The sequence below is a fragment of the Rhinolophus sinicus genome, chromosome 1 (assembly GCF_057876585.1).
Source record: "Rhinolophus sinicus isolate RSI-liver-muscle chromosome 1, RSI-T2T, whole genome shotgun sequence".
NCBI classification, from domain to species: Eukaryota; Metazoa; Chordata; class Mammalia; order Chiroptera; family Rhinolophidae; genus Rhinolophus; species Rhinolophus sinicus.
In genome coordinates this window covers 189,443,328-189,455,770 of record NC_142501.1, presented here as the reverse complement: position 1 = coordinate 189,455,770, position 12,443 = coordinate 189,443,328, and the positions used below count along the sequence as shown (strand labels likewise).

Below are 12,443 nucleotides of genomic sequence, written 5' to 3'. Positions count from 1 at the left end.
ATGACACGTGGTAGTACCGAGGAAGATGCTGCCACAGAGAGCTATATGACACAGAGGAGGGGCCATGTGGCTGTTCACGCTGCCACGTTCAGACTTGAATAGGTCCAGTAGCCCATTGGCCTGAGGACGCATAGGGCTGCCAAGCAAATGGATCCCAGTTGAGTGGGAGCACTGGGCCCATTCACTCTCAGATGAGCAGACCTGGGGACCATCCCAGCAGTCTTGGCTTGACAGAAGCATTGTCTCTGTTCTAAGACAATTGTAGCTACTCATTAATCTGGACATAGAAAAACAGACTTGGCTAAAGCCACTTGGGGTAGCTGCCCACCCAATAATTACCCTTCTTCCCCTAGCTATCTATCAGAGCCTTGATATTCTGGGTACTGTAATGTTGGTTACTCATATGTTACACAGGTTTCTCCCCAGCCCCAGGGGATAAATAATGACTAATCTAAATTGACTATTATAGTTTGGGTTCCTTCCAGAGTAAGGAACAAGGATTTTAGGAGGTGATCCCAGAAACTGCTTAAGAACACAGTTTAAGAGATTAACGAAAAATGTATGTAGAGCACCCAGCCCTAAGCTCTAACCATATAGGCACTGACACATGATAGTTATTATTACTTGATATAACCCCCTCCTGGCTTAACATAGAGGTCTGGAAAGCCAGGTAGGATCTGAGTGATCTGTGTGCTATAACTGATAATTTCCTGATATCTAATCATTCAATGTGCACTCATTTTCAACATGTGCTAGAACATGCTGTGCTTGGGGCCAATCAGCATGTTGAAACCCATAGCAACCATGTTTGATTCCTGGCAATGATGAGTCAGTGCGCTAAGAAAGGAAGAAAGTAATGGCAGAACTGAACTTTGTAAGAGGCTGGGCAGTCTCGTCTTGCGGGGTAAGGGAAGCATGAAGATTCTGCTCTGTGTGACTAGAAACAGTGTGCTTCATGGATATTTTAAAGCATAACTACATCTCTAGTAAAGTTTGGGGGGGAAATGAGAAAGGATTTTGGTGGAGCACTAAAAATCCATGCCATAGTGAGGAATTGCTCCACCAAAATCTTTTCTCAGTTCTTTTCATGTAATGAAATTTCAGCTCCAGCACAGGTCCGACCCCTAGACTACATTTCCCAGCATCACTTGCGGTTTGGTATGACCATTGATATGTTCTAATCAAGGCAGATTAAGCACAATCCACCTCTTTTATTTAGAGGAAATTACTGTCTTGGACTATTTCTTTTTCCCTTCCTGGAATCTGAACCTTCTCTTGACTCAGCTTTGCCCATAGGGAAGAGGGCTGATTTATTCTGAGTATTAATTTAGAAAAGCATGCCTCTTCCTAAGAAAAACCCCAGAGGTCAGAGATATCAAAGGGTCGTCAATATCAAAGAAAAACTACTGAAAACACACACACACACACACACTCACTTAATGCAACATTTACATTGTTTACATTATTTCTTTCAACAAGGCAGGCTGGGAGAAAATTGGTGGGGAGGGAAATGGGTGATAAGTGCGCACAACCTTATCAATCTGGTCCGTCTTTTTCTGCCTCCTCCACTGCTGACCACCCCCCCAGCCCCCCCCCCCCCCCCGCCCGACAGGTGGCGTGTCAGTGGCCTTGGCTAGCAAGATTTCTTTCTCTTGTCTACAACGGGAGATCAGAATCTTCTCAAAACTGCATGCCACAGTCTTGAAAACCCAGTTCAGCATTCTCCAGAGATGCGCGAGATCGATGTTCAATGTTCGGTGATGGTCAGCGGGCTGGGCCTTCAAGCAAAATCTTTCAGTAGAGGCTTGGGGGTTACAGCCTGAGGAGTATTAGCTTAAATACTCACTAGTGCCTCCACAGACTTTCTCTCCAGTGCAAACGTCTAGTTTATACTGCTTGCTTTTCGGGTATAAATATGTTTTCCTTTGTTTTTTAAACTTTCCTCAAAAACAACATAACAACATAAGCAAGAACCAATTTTATTATAAACATTATTATGACATCTCTTAAGTTCAACATGTTTACAGCTCGTCAAAGTGGGTTGTAAACACTGTCAAAACAGGTTCCCTTTTGTGGAAACTGTGAGTGAGACAACCTTTAAATATTTAAAGGAACAGACTCTGGGGGATGAAAGAGCAACAAGATCGCTGAGTGACCATGTGGGGCCTAGCTGCCCGTCCAACCTGGGCTGCCTGGATTGTAACCACGAAGAGCGAAGGCTTCTTTCATTCTTAAGCCACTGCGTTTTTCATCTCTTTGTTATAGCTGCTTACCCTCTATCCTGGCACCTACACTGAATAAGACAGAGTAAGTGGACAACCGACATTTGCTGAATAAATGAATGAACACGTGAGTGAGTGCAAGACAGTACATATTTCCTCATGTTTCTAGAATAATGGGACATTCTGTACTGTTTCGTTTTATCTATTTCTGGGGTAGTGTGTCTCCAAAGACAGCTCCAACCTGAAGGCCACACTGAGTCACACTGGGCCGGGACGGGAGTGCCAGCTGCAGAGGGGGAGACAGTCACCTTGACATCACACAGCTGCTGGGGGCCACTGAGAAACTGACGCAGGGACTCTGGCCTCCATGCTCTGGAGAAGGGACACAACAAGATCACCAACTCCACTCACCCGGCACAAATGCTCATGTGTCAGAGATTTCTGAGTGAAACATTAAAGAACAGATGGCAAAATAAAGACTCTACAAGTGTGAAGTCTATGCTTTCTCTGTATGCACATGACACTTTTTTGTGTGCGATCAACATTTATGTCACTCCTTAAGGGTAATGAGCGCATGTTGCCAGCTCCATTTACAGCTAATAACAATCAACAATCACAATGATTGACATTCTCTTCACTGCCATCTCTTACTACGTGAACATTTATTGTTAGCTCTAATATACAGAAAAGAAAAATGTTGCGGAGAGCTACAAAATCAGGTGTCAGAATAAAAATAGTCTTTTCTTGACTGTGAGCACTTAGATCAAACCACTGCAAGAAAAATATTGGAGTGGTGGATTTATTGGAAGAATATATTGTTAAGATGAAGAGGGAGCCCCTTTCCTCAGCTGCCGGTAAGATGCTCGGTCGGGTCCTTCCGAGGCAGGTAAGGCCGCACTAGGGTGAGGCCCTCACTTCATTGCACCCGGCAGCGCTCGCCCAGCACTCGCCTGCACCATGGCCTCCATCTCAGAGCTCACCTGCATCTACTCTGCCCTCATCCTGCGACGATGAGGTGACAGTCAGGGAGAATAAGATTAATGCCCTCATTACAGCAGCCGGTGTAAATGTTGAACCTTTCTGGCCAGGCTTGTTTGCAAAGGCTCTGGCCAATGTCAACATCGGAAGCCCCATCTGTAATGTAGGGCCTGGTGGACCTGCCCCAGTATCTGGCTCAGCACCAGCAGGAGGGCCTGCCGCCTCCACCACTGCGGCCCCAGCTGAGGAGAAGAAAGTAGAAGCAAAGAAAGAAGAATCTGAAGAGTCTGATGATGACGTGGGCTTTGGTCTTTTATAACATGTTCAATAAAAAGCTGAACTCTGCAAAAAATAAATAGATAAAAAGATGATCGGGGAAAGTGAACCAGTGGCCAGCAGGATATACCCATGAGAACTGTTTACAGGTTCTGGATTCATTAGAGGCAGGCTATGTCTAAATATTATCTTATGTTCAGAGACCATGTAAATAAGCCCCATTTCCTGTGCATGATCAAGTGACTGGCTCATGACTAACTGGAAAAGGCACAGGCTACTTTATTAGAAAGATAGTCCGAAGGCAGAGATCTACTCATCTGTCCCAAAACAATGACTGGTGGTAATTCTAAATTGTAAACTTCTGTCTTCTTTAAGCCACTACAATTTTAGGTTTCTTTTTTACAACAGCTTAGCTTTTATCTTAACAAATACACTCACCAAGACAGATTAAGTTCTTAATCAAATGTGTGTTGAAACATGCATGTATACAAGCTTCGTTCTTCCATGAATTCACTGGTATCATCAGGGTGTCAATGACGGTGAAGCATCAGAGAGGATATTTCTAGAATGGCAGAGTCAAAGGGGGGTAAAAGGAGACCTATGGCCTGGGATTAGAAGGAGAGAGAGAACTGGGGATTCTGTTTCTTCCCAGTAACTGGGTTTGCAACTCGAGTAATAATAATGCTAACTCACACTCATATGGAGGTTATTATGACAAGGAACCATTCTAACGCGTACATGTGTCAAATTATTGCGTCCTCATGAGAACTTTTGAAATAGGTATACTTATTCTCCCCAATTTATAGATAATGAACCCAAGTAACACAGAGGTGAAGTCAGTTTCCCAACATCACACAGCAATAAGTGGTGGAGCTACAATCCAAATCCAGACACTAGGCTCTTACCCACTCTGCTATACTGCCAAGGCCCAGGAGGCAGGTGGGGATCAAAATGCAAACACTTTTTTGCCTTGGCATGGGACTATGCCTATGCAAAGGAACGGTACCTTTTTCTAATTGCCTCAAAAGATCTTCTGCTGGCCAAGGTTGCACCACAGAGGACATTTTTTTCTGTTCTCAGATAGGTGAGGTACAGCCTGGCAGCCACCTGCGCGTCACCTCCCATTAGGCCAGGCTTCACTTAGAGTGGCCTGCTGGTGTGTGACACCTACTGGTGAGCACACTGGCACAGCTACAACCCTGATAACTTTTACTCCCACTCTTAGTCATTACCGCTTTTGTATTCTGCAGTCATCCACTTCCCTTCACACGACCATCCCAGCAGAAACTAACTATAATGAGCAGGAGCTCAGAGCCGTGGGCTAGCCATCCACCAGCACCTCTGGGTGGAAAGAGCAGAACTTTGTGTCACCTGTTATGCTGCATGTGGCAGGAACAGGGCAGCTTTTGAGAATGTTTGTGGGCACTGAGAACAAAATCAAGGGCCACACCCAAAGTTAAAAGCTCCACCACAACAAGGCATTTGTTGGGGGGAAAAAAATTAAGCATATGTTCTATTTGTTTCACTTTTGAAAATAAGTAACAAGAAATTAAAATTTAATATACCAACAATGAAATGTACACTGTGGTTTTATGCCATAGGCAAGTGTAGGGTCAGAAGACTCAGGCCAGAGTCGGGGCCCAGTCACCTCCAACTACACGTACTTGGTAAATTTCCTTCACTCTCTAGGTCTCTCCATGCCCAGCTGTGGCATAATAAGAAGTATGTATTTGGTCTCTGCCTCTGGTCCCTGACACAAAGCTCCTGTCACCTGAGCGATGAGGTACTAGCAGGAGCATCTTTTGTTCTAATATTTGGTCTTTGACCCTGGCACTTGACACAGCTCTTGAATCCTTTGTGATTTCCTGAGTGATGGGTGTGATAGGAGTACCTGACACAGAGCTCCTCAATTCCTGGAAATTTCCTTTTTTGTTGTTGTTGTGATGGGAAGTCTCTGGGTGGGCTCCTGGATGGCTTGAGAATGGTCACCAGAAAGACCAAGTCATGATTACAAGCTTAGAATTTTCAGCCTCACCCACTAACCTCCAGGGACGGGAGAGAGGCTGGAGTTTGAGTTAATAAATCAATTATGTGTATGTGATGAAGCTTCCATAAAAATCTCTAAACTAAGGGATTCGGAGAGCTGAGTTGGTAAACACATCTATGTGCTTCGGGTGGTTGTGCACCCCAACTTCACAGGGATATAAGTTCTTGTACTTCTTTATCTGTTCATCTATAGCCTTTATTATAAACCAGGAAACATCAATAAGTGTTTCCCTGAGTTCTGTGAGTCATTACAGCAAATTATTGAGTCTGAGGTGGGGTCGTGGGAAACCCCAATTTGTAGCCACATAAGGCAGAAATGTGGGTAACTTGGAGACTCACTACTTGTGACTGGTGTCTGAAGTTGGGGGCAATTTTGTGGGACTGAGCCCTCAACTTGTGGGGTCTGCCCTAGCTCTAGGTAGTGTCCAGGGAGTTGGAGAATTGGTTGGTGTGGGGAAAATCTCCATGTATTTGGTGGCAGGAGTGTTGTGAATAGAGTAAGAAACAGATTTTTCTTTACAATCAAAAAAGGGAAAGAAACAAATCTGTCTCACAAATTTGTTATGAGAAACAAATGTGACAATATGTATAAAAGTACCTGGGATAATGACTAATACAGAGGAAGAAACAGGAACAAACCTCAAGAAACTTTTGCTGAACCCAAAAAGATGGGAAGACTGGACAAATAAGAAAGAGAGAGGGAAACTAACATTGAGTTGAGTCAGGCGTTTTCTCAAAAGGCTGTCTTATATAATGTTTTGCAACGTTATATACCTATTCTAATAAATAAGGTATTTCAGGTTCAGAGAGGTTAAATGATTAGGTCAAGTTAATGAAGTTTGAGAGCGATGGAGCCAAATTCAAAAATCAGGTCCATAGGACAGCGAGTCTCATTCTGCTTCTCAACACAAAGAGGAAGGAGAGGAAGGAGAAAGGAGGAGAAGGCTGGATGCACATCATGGTGAAAATGGGAATGAGAGATACCAAGGAAGATGATGGAGGCAGAGTCAGTCAAGTTAACCCGCTTCTTCTGTGAGCACTGGGATTGGAGTCACGGAATTGTCCTTTCGTCTCATCGCTTGATTTCATTATGTCTCTGACTAACTCTTCAGTAGTTACTCACTATCTGCAATTAGCTTTCCCAAATTTCAAGTTTTTCCTTCTTGGAAACTCCCTTCTCTTTTCCTAGGTTCCTGTGATAGCATGAATAACGGGCTACCCAAAGATTTCCACGTTCTAATCCCCAGAAGTGAACACGTTACCTTATATGACAAGAACAATGTGCACAGGTAATTATGCTAAGGGTCTTGAGATGGGGAGAGTATCCTGAATGATCCAGGTGGGCCCAATGTAATCCCAAGTATCCTTAAAAGAGGGAGGCAGTTGAGTCGGGATCAGAGACAGAAGCTGCGTGGATGGAAGCAGAGGCCGGAGAAGAGAGAAGTTGCTCTGAGGCTGGCTTTGAAGATGGATGGGGATTATGACCCAAAAAATGGAGTCAGACTCTAGAAGTTGGAAAAGGCAAGGAAACAGATTTTCCCCTAGAGCTTCCAAAAGGAACCAGCCCTAACTGACTTTAGCCCAGTGAAATGGACTTCAGACTTCTGACATCCGGAACTGTAAGAGCGTAACTTTGTGTTGTTCATGGTTATTTGTTATAGCAGCAACAGGAAACTCATACAGTACCTTATCCCCACCCCTGTGCATTTTCACCTCTACAGCTTGGTACTGTTAGGCCTTATTCGGAATTACAAAATTAATAATAGCCACTTGCATAGTGTTTCAAGATTTGCAAAGAGAATCTAATAACACTTGAGCATTTACCCTGTGCCAGGTGTCATGTAAGCGTTCTCCAGGGATTGGCCATGGGTTCCCACACATTTTCTATTGTTTGTCCATAGACACACTGAGCCAAGGTTCTAACCCACATGTGTCCGCCCATAATCTTCAACTGTGTCTTTCCTTTATATTATACACTCAACGTCTCATTTGACCCTTATGTGAAGCCTTTAAGGAGGCTATTTTTTAAAAATTATCCTTCTCTTATAGATGAGGAAGCTGAGGCTCAAAGAATGTAAGTGATTTTATCAAGATCACTCATTCAGTAAGAGTCAAAGCCAGCCCTCACATAGCTCAAATGCTTCATTCTCTCTGACCCATTCAACAGAAAGAATTGCCCCTCCCTTGGGCCTCACAGGACTTGGTAAATACCTCTATCACCACTATGCACTCCAGCTGTGTAATGTCAGTCTTCAGAATGCCAAACCCTGTGGTTCATCTTTCTACGATGCCATGATTACAGAGGCACAAGCAGCCAAAAAGATTCAAAAAGGAAATCTTTATTCTTTCACTTATCTCTCAGAAATGAAGTGGGGGGAGGGCCCAATTCAAAATCCCTTCGACCCTTCTCCCCACTTCTCTAACCCCACAGGCCCAGAACCTCTCATGCATCACCCAGTCTCCTATTCTCTCCCCTCCCCAGCCCCAAGAGTCATTTCTGTCCCATTTCTCATCTGCTCTCTTTCTGAATTCCCTATTATGAGCTCTGTTTGCCCTCTCCTCCAAGTCGTTCACCTCCTCCTAGCTGCTACTTTGATTCCTGCCACAGTCTTTTACTTCACCTCAGAGAGTGCTTCACACCTGAAGAAGCCCAGTGGTGGGCAGCCCATCCAGCAGGGTTGGGGGCTAGATAAGGGACAGCCTGGGAACATTTTCACTCAGTAGTCTTATACCCTGTCACACTAGCAATGACAGCAAGCCATTTTGTGAGCACCACTTATGTTCCAGATGCTTTTCTGGTCAGTTTATCAATGCTATTTCTAATATTCCCAGCAACCTGAGAAGTAGGTATTTCATTCAAAGAGACCAGCTACTCATAAATTATGTGGTATTCCCAAGATTCCACAGGACTCCCCACAAAGCCTTTTCCCCATCGCACACTACTACTTACCAAGTCTATTAACAAAACTGTGAGTTCCTCAAGGTCAGATACCATGTCTTCATCATTTTATTCCCAAAGTCTAATACAGAGCTGAGCACATAGAAAGTATTTGAACAAAATGCAATGTTCTCATCATACCTTCAGCACAACTCTAAAAGAAGTTACCCCTGGCACCACCATCCCACCCTCACCCACAAGAGTAGTAATTTTATTTGCCCTCTATTACTGAAGCCACAATGTTCATACCTATCTGAGTTCTTAGAATCCTCAGACGTAGGGTTGGGTGGACTTTCCCATACATCTGGTCCAAACCTCTTACTTTATCCACGAGGAAACTGCACCTAGGGAGGTTGCTCATCTGGTTAATGACCTTGTCCAGTACTTTTTCCATTTTATTACATAGTTTCTCCTTGCTGAAGGGTAATTGCAAATACAAAGCAGGAATTTGCACCGGTATTCTTCAGGTGGTTTTCTAGGTGCAAACCTGGACCTATTCCCAGTAAGCTATGTGGCAAACGAGTTATATTTTTACATGATTTTCCAGGAAGTTTTATGTTCTATTACTGGACTCAGAATAGGTTAAAAGAAAAATTCTCCGTCAGTTCTAGGAAAGCAATTTGACCTCCTACTGGTTTTATTTACTCATCAAAAAAGGGGGAAAGCACTGACCTGATAATAAGGAAGGAGACTTGGGTTTTAGTCCTGACTCTAATATTTTCTCTTGGACAATTTCCCATACATCTGACAGCTGACTTTGACCAAAGGGCTTTGGGTGGCCTTCCATAGAGTGCATGGCAATCTAGGATGCTTCCTTTCAACCCTCCTCTCTCTCCTTTATTCATGGTCTGATGACTCTCCTATTTTGCCTGGATCCCTCTCCATTTTATCCCAGGTGCTTCCCTTGATAAAATCTTTGCACATTTAATCCCATCTTGGCATCTGCTTCCTGGGACACAAATTAACATAAGTTTCCAGCCTCCCTTTATAAACACATTTCTTCATTACTCAGATTGATCTCATTCGAGTCCCTCAATCATGTATCTATCCCCCTTCCAGAACCAGAGTTCATTTTTGTTTAACCAATATTTACAGACTGCCCATCGTGTACCAGGAACAATATTTACAGACTACCCATCGTGTACTGGGTGCTGGTGGTAACAGTAGTGGACAAACAATGTTCTTCTGCCTTTACCTCTCCTTATCAAAATCCTACTCCTTCTTCAACCCCACCCATTCCCTTCTCTCACCCTGGGACCACTATCCATCTTGCCCAATCTCCCCAAACCCAGATTGCAGACAACAACAGATAGCCCCTATTCCCCAGAGCTCTGAAATCCTTCCACTAGCCGATTCCTAAGATGGCTTACCTCTCCTCACCCATTCGTTCCTGCAGAAACCACAATAAAGACTCCTTCGTGCAGTTCCCTCCTCTTCCTCGCCTCCTGACCGACCTTGGTGGCCCCAGCCCCCGTGGCTTGGCATGTTCTCTTCTCTTGGGAACTGTGAGTAATGAACTATGTTTTCAATGGCCAACTCCTGATCTGTTACTGTTACCCTAACTCAAATTTTCTATTAAAACACTATATTTTAAAGCAATAAGAAAGATCAGATTTTGTTTTTTCGGGGGGAGATTGTATGAGAAAAATTAAATAATGTCATGTTATATTTGGTAAAAATATCCTATTGTTCTGGAAGTTCAAATAAAGTAAAATCTTATTCCATTTTCCTGGTGGGTGGAAATATCCAGAATCTGCAGGGATTTTCCACCAAAGTTCACAGTGCAGGAAATATATGAGGGGGGAGGAGAGAGATATTTATATATCTCTACATAGAGCTGTATTCATTCCTAAGATAGGACTACGATGTCATAACAAAGGAAAGCAACAATTAACCGGGAGCTTAAAGAAAAGAGCAGTGTACTATTTTCCCATGGAATAGTGTGAGGTGAGTATTCGAGGCTATTAGAAGCTCTGCTCCATATAATCAATCATTCAGGGCTTTGGGGCCTTGGCTTCACATTTAAATTTTACTCTCTTAGCAAATTTCAATTATACAACACAATGTTATCAACTATAGTCACCATGTTACACATTAGATCCTCAGACCTTTTTCATCTTATAACCGAAAAGTTTGTACCCTTTTACCAACCTCCCTCCCCCCAGCCCCTGGCAAAGATACTTTTCACCCTGTTTCTAAGAGTATAACTTTATTTTTATTTTATTTTTGTTAGATTTCACATAAATGATTGGTACCATGTAGTATTTATCTTTTAGTCTGGTTTATTTCACTTAACATAACGCTCTCCAGGTCCATCCATGTTGTCACAAATGACAGAATTTTCTTCTTTTTCTTAAACATTTAATACGCTTTACATTTTTTTCTGTCTTTACTAATATTCTCCAGTTTAAAAATATTTCTTGTCTCTTAATTTGAGTGAAGCTTTTATTTTATCTTCCCTTTTCTTTCTTAAGCCTATCGTTTACAAAACGTGTCTATCTGTATTGACTTTTTCTTCAGCGCACATATCCCCGATTTGATTTCCCTCATGTTCATTTTTCTTGCAGGTGATCACCCTTCTTTCATACCTAAATTATCATAATTCAAACATCGTTTTTCTGGTCTATTCACTATTTATATTATTGTTTTCGTTGTTTTTTCTTACCTTATCTTTTGTGCAACAACTCATTCCTATGGAAATAGGCTAACTCAGACCAAGGATATTTCTATCTTAATTTCAATCAATCAAGAAAGTCCATGAAATAATAAAAAAATGTTACTTTAACTTTCCAAATTATGTTTGTATATTAAATATCAAGTCATTTTATTAATTAAACTTAAGTTCTAGTACTAACTCTTTTTGAGTTCAGTGTACAAAACAAAATGTCATACAGTAAGGTCACTAAAATCACACAGTGGGTTCCTGGAAGCAGCTAGATTATAAGCAATGACATCGTTGTTCACGTGAAAGAAAGGTAAGAAAGGTAAACTTGAAAACAGGGGCCAACTGATAAGCAGCAACTTTGTCTCCTGGTTTTTACAATGTAACCTCTCACTCTACTTGGGCTTTAGTCTAGGGCAATATATAAATTAATTAAATTAATACATTGAAAATCAATTAGATTTTGAACTTATTAATTTTTAGAGAGCACGTTAACTAATAAAAGAAAATTTAAATTATTTTCCTGTTACAAGTATATCTATGCAGACTTTGTCCTAAAACTTCAATCATTTATGTAGTCAAAAAAAAAGAAAGAAATTGAATACTATTTAATCCCCCCAATATAATAAATATTTTCTTATATCTTGTGTGTTCTAGTAGTCATAGGATAAAGATTATGTTTTTTGTTTTAAAAAAAGTAAAGTAGTGTAACCAAAGTAACAATAATAAATAGATTCATGATATTCCTCTAAGTATCAAATTAGGAAGCACAAGTGGAGGAGCTCAGCGGCCACGGGCAGAGTGAAATCCGGCTGGGTCAGTGGGAGGAGGCTAAGTGCTGTAACCAGCAGACCCGACCCGTCAGGGCGGGACACAAACAGTTCATTTCACTCATAAAATAGTGCACTGTGGGTGCTGCTGGCCAGGTAGCCCTTCTGTGGGGCTCTCTTCCAAGCAATGACTCAGCACCTGGGCTCCCTTAATCTTCTGTCTCCGCCATCCCCTGGGGCACTAGCATCCTCTGATTTTCAACTTCCCAGTGAAGGAGAAGCCTAGAGAATGAGTTGTGTGGGAGGGTAATTACCAGATACCTGAGGGTGCGACTGGGAAGTGTAATCTGGCTCTATACCCTGGAGGAACAGGAATCGCAGGTGAACACTAGCAACCCCAGCTCTACTGCTTATCAGCCTAATTCTTCTCACTTTCCATACCTGGGTAATGGGGATAATAATAGCACCATTTTCATCCAAGTTGTGAAGATCAAATGAGTTCTGTTCGCTCCCAATAGGATGTAAGGATGTAAGATGGATTGTGTGTATGT

At 42.4% G+C, this 12,443-nt stretch overlaps 1 pseudogene; it reads left to right on the top strand.

Moving 5' to 3' along the window:
• Positions 1-3,179: 3,179 nt before the first annotated feature.
• Positions 3,180-3,519, top strand: LOC109452722 (large ribosomal subunit protein P1 pseudogene; annotated as a pseudogene).
• Positions 3,520-12,443: the final 8,924 nt, after the last annotated feature.